This window comes from Ceratotherium simum, chromosome 35, assembly GCF_057802395.1.
Source record: "Ceratotherium simum simum isolate JZ-2026a chromosome 35, ASM5780239v1, whole genome shotgun sequence".
In the NCBI taxonomy this organism is placed as follows: domain Eukaryota; kingdom Metazoa; phylum Chordata; class Mammalia; order Perissodactyla; family Rhinocerotidae; genus Ceratotherium; species Ceratotherium simum.
Window position 1 is genome coordinate 10173035 of NC_141934.1, and position 13869 is coordinate 10186903.

Here is a 13869-nt window from a genome sequence, read left to right on the forward strand (position 1 = left end):
ATAGTTTTATAAGGCAGAATGAGTGAATCAGGTTAGTTATATGAAATAATTTTTTGCCTGTGAATGCTGACTTTTTTCCAAGAGAAGCTTTTAACATTGAATGAATTCCCAATTATTATTTTTTGTGTGTGTGAGGAGATCAGCTCTGTGCTAACATCTGCCAATCCTCCTCTTTTTTTGCTGAGGAAGACTGGCCCTGGGCTAACATCCGTGCCCATCTTCCTCCACTTTATATGGGACGCCGCCACAGCATGGCTTGCCAAGCAGTGCGTCGGTGCGTGCCTGGGATCCAAACCGGCGAACCCTGGGCCCCCGCAGCAGAGCGCGAGCACTTAACCGCTTGCACCACCGGGCCGGCCCCCCAATTATTTTAATATTTAGAAAATTTTGTTTGAAGTGAAGATTATGGACTAAATAACTATTTAAGATCCCTTCAAGCCCTGTAGTTTTATGATTCTTTGTTGTTTTTGAAAAACCAATATAATATGCCTTTCTGAGTTTTAAGTTCTGATTTCTATGCAATAAAAGTCTTTGAAAAAAAGAATGAGCTTCATAAGAATTTTTTCTTGTTTATGTAACCAGAGCATTAGTATTTTTGTGATGATGTTTTCTCTTAAAAATAAAAACAACTAAAAACGAGTTTCTTTGCCAAACTCTCAAAGTTGCTTTGCCTTGGGCTCTGTGAGCAAGCTCGGGCAGATCCATAAAAGGTCATTGCAGGCACCTCCGCTAACTTAGTGTCCTTAGCTCTCTGAGAAGAGTGGGGCTGAGGGAAACAGGAGTACAGGAGGGCTGGGAAAGGAGATGGTTCTGGACTTGAGGATTCAATAGTCCCATGTACTGTATAAGGATTTTTAGGGGGTGATTATTAGCATTTTGGCAGCAGTTATTTTTTTTCCTTCCTGTGAGTTTTTATTTCAGGGGTCTAGCTTTGGAAGTTCTGTTAACCAGCACTTTATTGGCTGTAGTATGACATATTCCTTTGTGGTGCCAAATATTTGTGGCTTTTGTGGGTTTTTCTTTTTAATTTCAGTTCCTGTGATATTAATACTGGCTGGTTAAAGTTATTTATTTTGAACAGAAACGTATTATGACTAAACTGTGCTGAGTAAAGCTTCCTTCAGGGAGGTGGCATACTACAATGGAAAGAACAGGGACTTTGAAAGATAGATCTGAGCTTGAATCCCAACTCAATTGCTTAAGGAATATGTGTGATGTAGGGCAAGTTAGCCTCTCAGAGGCTCCTCTCCCTCACTGGAAAAAAGGAATTAATAATTCTTATATTTCAGAGTGGTTGAGAGCATTCAAGTGTCCCGTATGTAAAGATCTGTGCATGTTATACGCTCCTTTCTTCTCCTTCCTCTTCTTATTCATATAAGAAAATTCAAACTCTGATTTTAAATGGGGCCAGAGCCTTACCAGCTCTTGTGGAGATGAAAGGAGAGAAAAACTCTCCCTTCCTCCTCCTTATTGAGGTCAGGGAGATTCATTTTCTCACCCCTTTGGGAAACTTCCCTATCCCAATGGTGGGCTATATCTTATTTCATGTAGATTATAGAATTAGGATGATTATAAAATAACTTTGAGATAGGGACATAAATGGAGTGCCTGTGTGGTTGTTAATTGTAATAATTCTCATCACTAATAATAGCAGTCAGAAGAATGAATTTATTATTTTCGGTTATATTTCCTTTAAACATTCCAGATCTTTTGTTATGTTAGAGGGTCATTCCTACAATTTCCTTAATGCTTTCAGATTCTTGGGGTTGGCAGGTGGTATCGTAGTTCAATACTAGCAACAAGATTATTTGTCACGTGTTAATTCTTAAGCATGTGTCAGAAAGATCTTGATATCAGATTCTTTGGATTAGGAAGGAAAACTAAAGAAATGTTGAGATGAGATTATTTTAAAGAAAGAATGGTTGAATTTACTGTTATTTTCTTGGTAATGTTGCTGTAGGGAGTATGTTTGATTATGCTCTCTGGTCAGTGGCTCTTCTTCAAGACACAGCTTGAAGGCACTTGTTTTGAATATAGTCTAATTTCTGAGTTGTGTTGTGAGACACCACACTAGATTGCTGGACCAGTGATCACGGGATTGGTATTGGTACATGTGTGGTTAGCACATTCTTTCACAGGCATAGACCAGACGCCAAATGACTAGTAGAATGATGAAGGCTGTTTTAAAATAGTAGACACTATTTGTTTCTATTGAATTTTATAACATAGCTAAAGAGGAATAGTGGATATATATACATAAGTGGTTATGTTCATATATAAACAATAGCATATATTTAATGTTAAAGTAAAGAATCTTTTTCTTTGTTTCTATAAACTCCCAAGGAAATTAAAAATACCAGAACACTGGGTTAATCCAAGTTTTTACTGTTCATATAATTTTTTAAATAGGTAGAAGCTAGTTTAATATCAGCATTTGAAAGCTGTAGAGCAGCTTTACTGGTGTGCAGAATACATAACTCAGTGCAAGTGTCACTGCAAACAGAACAGGCTCCCATAGGTGTTTATAGGTGTTTGCGCATGTTCCAAATTAAATTATATTCATCTCCAGTGCCATGTTCTACAAATCTCACCAATAGGACTTACCTGTGCTCCATAAAAGTAATCCTTTGGAATTCTTGAATTAGACTGAGGACATTGCTATTCTTTTGTATCAGAAACCTTTAAACACACACATGATCTTCCCATCAAGGTTTTTCTGTCTTATCTCTATTGTATCTTTTTTTTATTCTAAATTTTAAAAACTTTGTGGATTATACATTTTGGAAGTTCTTCTGTTAGGTAAATCTATAAATTTTGTATACATTATTCATAAGGTATTGTATTTTTCCTTAGGTGTACATGTGTATGTTCCCTTCTGCCGCCAACTAGAAGTTATCATGGTGAAAATGTTTCTTTTTGCTTAACATTTTTTGTGAGAATAGCTGGTTCTGTAGTAGAGAGACCAATGTGAATTAAAAGGTGTTTGGAATTTCCTCTCATGGGTCTAATAAAAATTTTAGTCTAGGTCTGTGTGTGTATGTTAATTTTTCACATTTACTTGAAAAATACTTTATGCTTTAAGCTATTCTAGTTTCTCTTATCTGGCTAGTCTCTATTGTATAGTTATAATATGACCAATAGTTTGTTCTACAAATTAGATATGCTGCATGGATACACTTATTTGATAAAATTGTGGTATAACTTCAACTCTGAAATATCAATTTGATTGGATCTGTGTGAAAGATAAGTTCTTAACACAAGATTTTATATATATGCATGTGTATGTAATTTTATACACACTTTTGTGTGTATCATGCACACATACATATATAAAATCATGTGTCATGTAAATTAACTTCATCTTGCTTTGTCCACTTTTATCAATGGAAATTATGTAACCAAGTGACTATTTTAAGCCAAAAGAAAAGGTTAGAGAAATTTCAAGTTTTGTAAAATAATGTATGTCTGAATATATATCGGCAATATATAAGCTAAAATGAAAGTAATGATCTCTGGGTGATGGGATTAAAGGATGAGTTTACTTTAACTTTTGTTATGCTTTTATATTTTTCCTAAATTTTCTAGAATGAACATGTATTCTTTAATTAGAATAATATAAATTTTTAAAATAAAATAAATGTAGTTTAAATTTATTTGAAAGAAACATTTAAACTTATTTGTTCTACCTTTTAGTTGTGAAATGTCTTATTTAATAATGCAATAAATATATTAGCATAAAGAACTTGAGTCCAAATTGCAAACTTGACTGTAAAATAATTTTTAAGTAATTTGACCTTTTTATTTCACCATCACATTAACATGTTAATTATGTTCTGAGAACATAGTTTTTTAATCCAGACCGTATGCAGCAATTAGGTAATTTAACACAAAAACAATTTCAACTCTTATAAACCAAAGATAGATTACTTTTTATTACAGAATTTTTAAGTATGTCTAGAGTACAAGTACATACCAAGATTTGCTAACATTAAAATGTCTTTATGATATAAGCTGAGCTAGTTCAAAATTGCAAAGTCCCATAAGAAGAGAATCAGGAAGTCTGACAAATTCCAAAAGAAACATGAAATTTACCCATGTTGTTATGACCTTGCAATTAATTGAGCAGCTTTTTTTTTTCCTCTGTTGTTTTGATGCATTGGTCTCCAGATGCCCACAATTCTTGTTTGCATTTATCTTTAATTCATCTTAATTAGCCAGTTGACAAAGGCAGTACTCTTTTGACCTTAGAGATAGATGCATCTTAGGCTCCTCAGGGCATTAGTCATCATTGGGATTGTTTTAGGCTTCTCAAAAATGCTACATGTTGTACTCTTTGGAGACTAAAATGTTTTCTCTTCCTGGTCAACTAGTTTAATTCAATATTTCAGGGTATATTTAATGCTGGAAAAAGGCATCTGAGCAATAAAAAATGTGGTATTTTCAGAGCATTCATTAACCTGTAAGATGTTATATTCTACATTCTGGTCATTTTGTAGAGGACCTTGAATGTAGACCCTGTTTATTAGAGACTCTTGAATGCATAAATCAATTTTGACGTTTTCTTTGGTCTAATGATAATGTGACTTGTTAATAATTACTGTAGTAACTTCCAATTAATGAGAATTGTGGCTTCAGATTAGGTTCCTTCTAATTAGTACTTTGTCATTTATATCATCAGAAAATAGTGTTTGCTGGTCTGGTATTAAGGAAAGAGTTCCATTTGGCAATAGGTGGTTCATTAACACATGGAAAGAAATAGACTGGCTCACACCCTTCTTGCCAATTGCAAGTGTTTTTGTTGAAAGGAAAGGCTTACTCTGCTTTGTGTGGGGTTGGTTTTGGCATATTTCTTATCCAAAACTCTTATGTTAGGTTTTCTTTTTAGGAAAAAGATGTTTGAAAAGGAGACATACAAATGAAACTAAGTATGGTAATCATAATGCTCCAAATGATAGTGAATGTGAAAGTATTAAGGAGAAATTTGGGATGCCTCAGCAGTTAGCCACTCTATAAATAATTTAAAAAGATAGCATTTCATAGAATAGAATTTTAGAATGTTACAGTTGTAAAGAATCTTAAGAAATCACTTAACCCAACCCCTCATTTTAGAAATGATGGAACTGAGGCCCAGAGAGGGAAAGTAATTGAAATTCACATAGCCGGTCAGTAACAAGAAGGCTAGGACCAGCCAGAGGTTTCTTTACTCCCTGTCAAGTGTTCTAGTTCACTACCATATATTGTTACTGTCTTAATTACTGTACTATCTGGAAGATTAACCTAGTCTCAATGTTTTTCAAGAAATGTGATTATGATTGAACTAGAGGCTAGAAAGTACAGTGATTTATTTCTTTAGGTTTGTCAAAAGTTTGTTACAAAATTATGCCACAGAAATTTAACTTCTTTCACCATAATTAACATAGTAAGTGATGAATAAGTATACGAATTTTTTAATTTAGCATGTAAATGATTTTTAAATTAAATGTCATTTGGAATAAGGAGCCCAAATATACAACTTAAGAGATTTTCCTGGAAATAGGTGTAGCTACTACAGAAGTGTGGATAGAGACACAAGATGAGCACGTCAGAATCGAATGTTGGCAGAACAATGAACACAACCTAGTTCATTTTCATATAGAAGTCACCCGCTAGCATCATAGGGCAAAGGGACATTTTTACCTCATTGCTTGAAATGCTTTCTCTGCTGTTGCAGTGTGAGACAAACAGCTGAAAGGATCAGGTTTTGAGTGGATACTGATGTTTCCAGACTATTTTAATTTCAAGTATACTGACATCTGTATACTAAATTATATCTATTTATGTTGAAATCTAGAGGCCTTCACTCTCAGGGGCGGATAAGTGAGACAGCAGGAAGAGATCAACTTTCTAAGCCTCCCTTTTTGTTTTTATTGCAAGGTGTTTTAACAGTTGTTACTTTTGTCCAGTTTAAAAAAATTATTCAAATTGTTTGAAATAAGCAAAAGAAAAGCTGAATGATTTTCAAATAGACTAAATTGAGCTCTTGTAATTCAAAGTCGTTTTATTTTTGTTTGCATTGACTCTGCTTATTGCGCTTAAATATTTCTTCAGGAAGGACCTCTTCTGGAATCTGTGCTCTCCCTGACAAATGAAATCAGTGTAAGCACTTGCTTGAATTTCAAACGCATGTTTTTTCCCCTTTAAATTGCTGTTCGCTGCTATAGGAAGAGCTCATGAGAACCATCTATAGTTCATAAGGCTGGACCCTTACAGTGAAATTAGAGGCCATTAGAGCTATGTGTCTTGTTTCCAACTGAATTAGTTAACTGCCTGTTAAGGTTCAGAGCTTATTGACCAATAGGCATTTATTACCCTGGCCATAATGACACAATGATTTCCATTAAATTCCTGAGTTTATGGAAATAAAAAAGAGATCTTGCAACGAAAGTGGTTATTGGTTGCATTTAATTATTAGAATTAATTAGGCATTTAAATGGGGATATAAAGTATATTTTAAAAACGAGTATTTCTGTTTCATTGCTCTGAGCCAATTGTGCTGAAGGGAATAAAGATTTTGTTGTTCTTTCTCGAAAGTACTGCTGGTTCTCTTGTTTCACAAAGTGTATACACTGAAATTGCTGAGCCATGTCTTCAGAGAGTACTTATCAATATTACAGGATATTTGGTGGTTTAACATTTGCTATTAATAATATTCAGGATAATTTTGAAAATAATCCACATGACTGGTATAGGATATTAAATGTACTCATCTATGAGCATAAGAAAATGATTTGTCTTTTTTTCAAGGACTTTTAATGTGAGAATTTCAGAACCTGTATTTCCATCACTTCTATATTTTTATTTAATTATAGTCAGTTTTATAATTAACAAGGGTTCTTTACACAAGATATCAATTAAATTAGGGGCGTTGTGCATCGTTTTTGAACTTGTGGTTAAAAATGTATCTTAGAAGCTAGTTAAAAGAACTTATTAAAAAATTAATGTATCCTGAAAGAAGGTGGAGAGAATGACAGGTTGTGAAGTGGAACCTAGTTTTTAAGCTTTTGGGATTCTATCTATTACATTAAAAATTGATATGGGATCTGAATATTCATCTCTAAGACCATTTGAAATGATAAGCTGCAGAATTACAGCTATCTCTATAGAAGACTTGTTTGCAAGTGTCAGCCAGCATTCCTTTCAAACAGTTTGAATTGGGTTTCTTAATTTGCTTTAGAAGCATAGTTTCAGAAAGCTGATGCAGCCAAGTTTATTTGCATTTCCTCAGGACAGGATAAATCCACTTCATTGATATTAGTTTGGATAATTTCTCCCCAAGAGGCAGTGCATCTTTTTCAAACTCAAAGATTCAAGAGCATTATAGGTAAAACTTCCTAGGTTAAATTCCTATCTGTCCTAGCTGGGGAGCATGCTGAGCCACATAAAAGGTGTAAATATGGATTTGATCTCTCTGGATTTCAGCATCTAAGGAAAGGAAGGAGGAGAGAACTAACATTTTGAAAGACACTGAGTTCAAGGAATGAACTTGGAAGTGGTCAGGATTACAAATTTAGGGAAAGCAGAATGAGAGAAGGTGTGCTAGTGGGATGGAATGCTTTAGTTAATAAATATTTATTGATGGATAGATTATATATCTGTGGTGGGCTATATGTATATAGATATGAATAGACAATGACTTGCCTTTGAAGAACTCGTTGTTTGTTTATTTGTTCGTTTGTTCATTGTTTCGCTTGTTCATTTGTTCATTCATTTGTTCATTCAGTTATCACTGGGTACTTACTCTGTGTCAGACACCACACTGGAGATACAAAGATGAAAAGGCATTGTCTCTGTACTGTCAGGAACATATTTCTGACATTCCCATTTGGGAGACGGAAAAAGTGTTCCCTTATAAATGTTGTTTTAAAGGACAGCTGCATGCTGTAGGAATGGAGACCTGGCTTCAGATCCAGACAGTTCTGGGTTTGAATCTCTGTTCTGTCACTTACAAGTTATTACCTTGGGCAAGTTAGGAAGGAAGACATAATAATTTACCTTCCAGGATTATTAAGACTAAATAACATTACTTGTATAAAAGTGCGTGTCACATCCTAACGAATATCTGATCCATTTCTTCTCCTTTCCTTAATATTGCTAGTCCTGTAACCCAGTGACATTTTGTATGAACTAGATCATTGTGAACTGGCTGGATACTATAACCACCCTTTCTTTACAGCATAATTTTTTTTTTATGGAAAAAATGCTTAAAACGTTCTGAACAACTGACTTGAAAATGAACTTTTAGAAAACAATTCCTTTGTAAATTGGGGAAGACCTATATTCAGTTTTTACATGCACTTGTTCATATGTTGCTTTGAAACGATTTCTTTAATTATTTAATGTGCAGCTTTTATATAACTCCCCGGGTTGATTATATGCTTTCTGAAAGCTGAGATTAATTATCTCTTCTTATATACCCCTGTAGCACTGAATACTTTTATATATAGTAGGTAAAGAACACATTCTTGATAAAAGGTGAAACAGTTGCAGAAAAAATGCTGAAGATGAATTTAATTAAAAATATGAAATTGTTTTGATTCTGCAATTTAAAACTTGTCAACAAATAATACTATAAAATATTTCTAAAATTTTATTTATTTATTTTTTTCCCCCAAAGCCCCAGTAGATAGTTGTATGTCATAGCTGCACATCCTTCTAGTTGCTGTATGTGGGACGCGGCCTCAGCATGGCCAGACAAGCGGTGCGTCGGTGTGCGCCCGGGATCCGAACCCAGGCCGCGAGCAGCGAAGCGCACGCACTTAACCGCTAAGCCACGGGGCCGGCCCTATAAAATATTTCTATTTAAAAGTTTTATAGAGGGCCAGCCCCGTGGCTTAGCGGTTAAGTGTGCACGCTCCGATGCTGGCGGCCGGGGTTCGGATCCCGGGCGCGCACCGACGCACTGCTTCTCAGGCCATGCTGAGGCTGTGTCCCGTATACAGCAGCTAGAAGGATGTGCAGCTGTGACATACAACTATCTACTGGAGCTTTGGGGGAAAAATAAATAAATAAAACAATTTAAAAAAATGTTTAAAAAAAAAGTTTTCTGGAAAGAGAGTTGAAATGATACAGGGAACAATATTAGCAATTTGTGATCTTTGGAAGAAGTGTGGAGTCGCATCATTGCTGCACAAAAGGTACCTGTCAAATAACACACCAGAATCGTGTGGTGCAAGAGACCCTAACAGGTCAAAGAAGAGCATTAATCTGGAACTATTTAGCCAATCCAGGCACCAATTGTCAGTGACTATTACTCTTTATGCACGATTACCGAGACCTAGATGTTTTAATAGTAATGCAGTTGTATTTGGTGGTTGTACTTGTTTTCAAATGATTTTGTAAAATATAGATAATCTCAGTGAGTAGGTAATTTTTAACACATTGATATTATACCTGAATAAAATTTCTGAACATTTCTCAATCAAAATAATTTATTAAGTTTCTAGTTATGTAGGAACTGCTATGTTATTCTGATGGCTTTTTTGAAAGAGAATTCATTTGCCCCATCTCTGCTGTTTCTTTTTTGGAATTGCTGTCATAATTTCATAGGAATGTATCACCAATAGGACTATTATACTGATGAATGGAAGCTTCCTGGGCCTGTTGGCAGGCACTAAGTAGGCTCTAAGCAAACTGAAATTCATTGAATCTTAACAGGGCTATTAAGAAAAAAAAGTGCAAATTGTCAGGAGAAGAGAGATTTGTTCCTTAACATCATCACTTGACTCTTGGGTAAGAAATGTTAGGCAAGAAAGAGACTGTTTCAATTTGTCATCCTCCTGAGACCTCAAGATGTTATCTGCAGTGCTGAAATAAACCATTCCTTTCTATAAGCAGAGAAAATGAGAAAATGGTTTATGCCCAGATTGGTCCATTTAGTTAGGAGGACAGTCACATAAATAACTACCTAAGAAAACAAAAACAGAAAGAAAATGGGAAACCTGAATCTCTGGCATAGATCCTTTCAGGATTAAAGTCTTTGTAAATAGTATGTGCCAAACAGAACTGCCTGTTTAGGACAGCTGTTATGTGCTAAGAGGAAGACATTGTGAACTTTAACCTCGTTTTACCTTAGTTTTTTAGTCTATAAAATAGAAGCCATTCTCTTTTCATGTCTCGTAGGGGAAAGCTAGATTAACTCATGATTGAGAGAAAGCCCTGGCATCCAGGGGTTATAGAGATGTAATGAGCATGATAATGTAATTACTGAACATGTGTCAGCAGTATGATGTGACTATTTAGAAGTGCATAAGATCCCAGGATGTACACAGACAGAGAAACAACATATATCAACGGCACTTGTTGTCATCAAGTCCTGTTTATTTCATTTCTGTGATTTAGTTCTTTTTCTTTAAGGTCTTTCTATCTATCTGTCTACCTACCTATCTGTCTACCTACCTAGTGAGACAAGAGAATCTTTGGGAGTGAGTCATAGGACAGCAGAAAGAAAGTGGGAGGCAGCATGATGGAGGTGAAAGAGCATGAATTTTGGTATCAGTCCACCCTGATTGAATTTTTACCCACTAGCTGTACAACTTGAGCAGGTTTCTTTGCTTCTCTGAGGTTCCTCATTTTGAAAATGGGATAGTAATGCCTACTTTTCAAAGTTGTTATGGGAGCTAAATGACTCATCTCATGCCATTCTTTCCCAAAGTAGTGGCCTTCTCTGAATTCCATGAGCATACCACCCTCTGTCCAGTCGCAGGCCTTTGCACTCCTTCCTACAGTGCTCTTTCCTTAGCTGGCTTCTTACCATCCTTAACGCTTAGCTTAAATGGTACATTTTCTGGCATATTTTTAAATAAGGTATCTCTTCCCCATCAGTTATTCTTTATTACTATACATGTTTTGTTTCTTTATTGCACTTTCACAATTTATTTAATTTATTTTTTTACTGTGTATTTGTTTACTGCCTATCTCTTGCACTAGATACAAGCTTTAGGAGAGCAGGGTCAGTGTCTATCTGCTCTCCCTTGAATTTCACTGGCCACAGTGCCTAGCACAGAGCTAATCATGCAAATATTTGTTTAGATAATTAGTGAATGAATGTAAAGCACCTGGAAGAGTATTGGTAAATTAGGAGGCACTTAATGAATAGTAACTATTTTGGTTATTGTTAGTAATTGTCCGTCTGCTTATAAACATAGATGTCCACTCTTTCTCTGCTTCCTGCCTTAGAGCTCCAGGAGAGGGTAATGAGCAGTAGAGCACCTGTGCATTTGCTGGGTGTCAGAGCCAACAGGGAAAAGGGTTTCCTTTTCCTCTAATTAAAATACAATCAGTTCTTGTTATTCATGGTAGTTTTGTATAAAGTTGAGCGAATACTGAGTTAGCAAATACAGAACCATTGCTCCTAGGGAAAATACAGGGTTAGGTTCCTGCAAGTCTCTGGTCACAACATTTTAATCAAGGGGTCAACAAATAACCGTGTTTTATGTGTGCTTCTGTTTAAATATACCTGAGTTAATATATATTATTGATTCATTAACAATGAATTCATCGCCAACAGCATTATAAATCATACCTGAACAAACCTTATCTAACCCAGGTGTTTTCTCTGTAAATCACATCACAGCCTTCTTGAGCTTAGGAACACTTCAACACTACACTTAGGGAACATTTAAAACAGTGAAATTAGCAATGAAAAGGATACTTGTTTCCATATGAGAGCTGAAACAAGAAGGCAAAGTGTCAACTTGTTTTACCTCAGCCGGAAACATGTGGATTGGGCAACTTCAATTTTTTGCTGCTCTGCACATGTCCTTGGATGAACGTGAAGTATTGATTTTGGGGTTACAAATAAATGTTAGCAAATAGGTGAATTCACAAATATAGAATCCATGAATAAAGAGATCAACTCTACATACTGCTATCTATTGTTTATATTTAATCTCATAACTTAAGTTTTTGGGCTTTGTTACTGTACAAAATTGGGGTTCTCCACCTGATGTGCATACAAAAAGCCAATTAATTATGGTATCAGCCTTTGGGAAAAGAGATCAGCTTTTATTCTGACATTGATCTGCAGGGAGAACAGGTGGTGTGTGCCCTCAGATCTGTCTCCCCAGTTGAGGATTTGGGGCAAAATTTAAGAGGTTAGGGAGAATAGGCTGGCGTGCGGAAACACTGGTGGGACAGGTTTTCATTGGTGGGCTTCAAGGATTTATTGTAAGGTTTTAAACATTTATAACAGGGTTCTAAATATTTATGATGAGGTTCTGACCTTTTATGATGGGGTTCTAAACATTTTTGATGAGGTGGGGAAGGAATTTTAACACCGAATCTTCCTGAATGAGGGGACCCCTCGCTTCTGATGAGAGTCTGACTTTCAAATTCTGGTTGTGTCCTGGTCTATGGGTTCCATGGGAAGGAGGATCTTTGATTCCAAGGTCATTTCAGGTCACCATTTCTTCTTTCCCGAATGCCCTAGCTACATGACTTTGCAGATTTTCTGAAAGACAATTCTTAATCACTTTGTTGATAAGAGATGGGGTCTGTTCGAACTGGCTCTAAATTACAATAGGGCTTGCAGTGTGTGTTGTGTGTGTGTGTTTATACATGCTTTTCATTGAGATGCCCAAAGCAGCATTTTACTTTTAAAAATACTTTTAAATTTTTTAAAATCATCCACAGGGCTCACACCCTGAATTGATCTTTATAGATTTATCCCTTGACTTTATTTGGGTTGTGATTTGACCCAGTGTAGAGAAATTGGCAAATGGGCTAAATGCTAGTGATAAAAATCAGACTTGAAAAATAAAAAGTTATCCACTCACCCATTGAATGACATTTGGATTGTTCCCAGTTTGGGGAAATTATGAATAGAGCTGTGGTAAACATTCGTGTATAGGTTTTATGTAAACATATGTTATTTCTCTAGGATAAATACCTAGAAGTAGGATTGCTGGATCATATAGTATATCTGTATTTTACTTTTTAAGAAACTGGAAAACTACTTTCCAGAAGTTTGCATTCTACCAGCAGTGTATGAGTTCCAGTTTTTCTGTATCCTCACTAGCACTTGGTATTGTCATTGTTTTCTGTTTTTTTGCTGTTCAAGTAGGTGTACAGTGGTTTACTTTTCATTTCCGTAATGGCTAATGATGTTGCATGTGTTTATTCGCCATCTAAATATCCTCTCTGTTGAAGTGTGTGTTCAAATCTATTGCTCATTTTTTATTGGGTTCTTTGTTTTCTAACTCTTAAGTTTTCATAGTTTTTTGTATGTAAGGGATATTATAATAAAAGAAAGAGGGAGGGTGGGGAGAGAGTAAGGAAAAAAAAAGCAAAAAAAGGAAAAGGAAGAATCAATGAAAAAAAAAACCCTCTTTAAAATTTTGCAAATTAGCTCTGTGCTGGGGACTCCTTCAATTCTTAGCTAGGTCATTTACAACTTTGCCTTAAGCTTTCACTTCTTGCTTGCAGGGAGCCTAGAGATTAGTCAGAGGTGAAGGCTTGGGGTCTTCTCAGGTCTTCTGAGTGTGTATTCTGCCCTGGGCATGTGCATGGCTATCTGAATTTCCCAGTATACATGGGTACTTTTTAATGCCTTAATGTTTCAAAGAAACTCTTTCCAAAGAAACAGCTTTTCCTTCCAGATTTTTGGTGCTCCGTTGTATGCCTCAATACATTGAGGCATTGTATGCCTGTAATTTTTGGCCCCAGGTGACTGGGGGTTGTTCATTTGCGGTAAAATGTTTTTGAGGAATGCCTGCCACTTTTCTGCCCTGAGAGAATTCTGAGTTAGGTGAAACAAAGGCACGCACCTTGCATTAGTCCTTCAGATAGCCCTCAGATAGATTAGAATAGACAAACAGTTATTTGAGAATAAGG

The 13869-nt window shown here is 35.7% G+C and overlaps 1 protein-coding gene across 1 annotated transcript in view; it reads left to right on the forward strand.

Annotated features, from left to right (window-relative positions):
* Positions 1 to 13869, forward strand: part of TTC28 (tetratricopeptide repeat domain 28) — a 412509-nt gene that overhangs the window by 78098 nt on the left and 320542 nt on the right. The window lies entirely within an intron of this gene.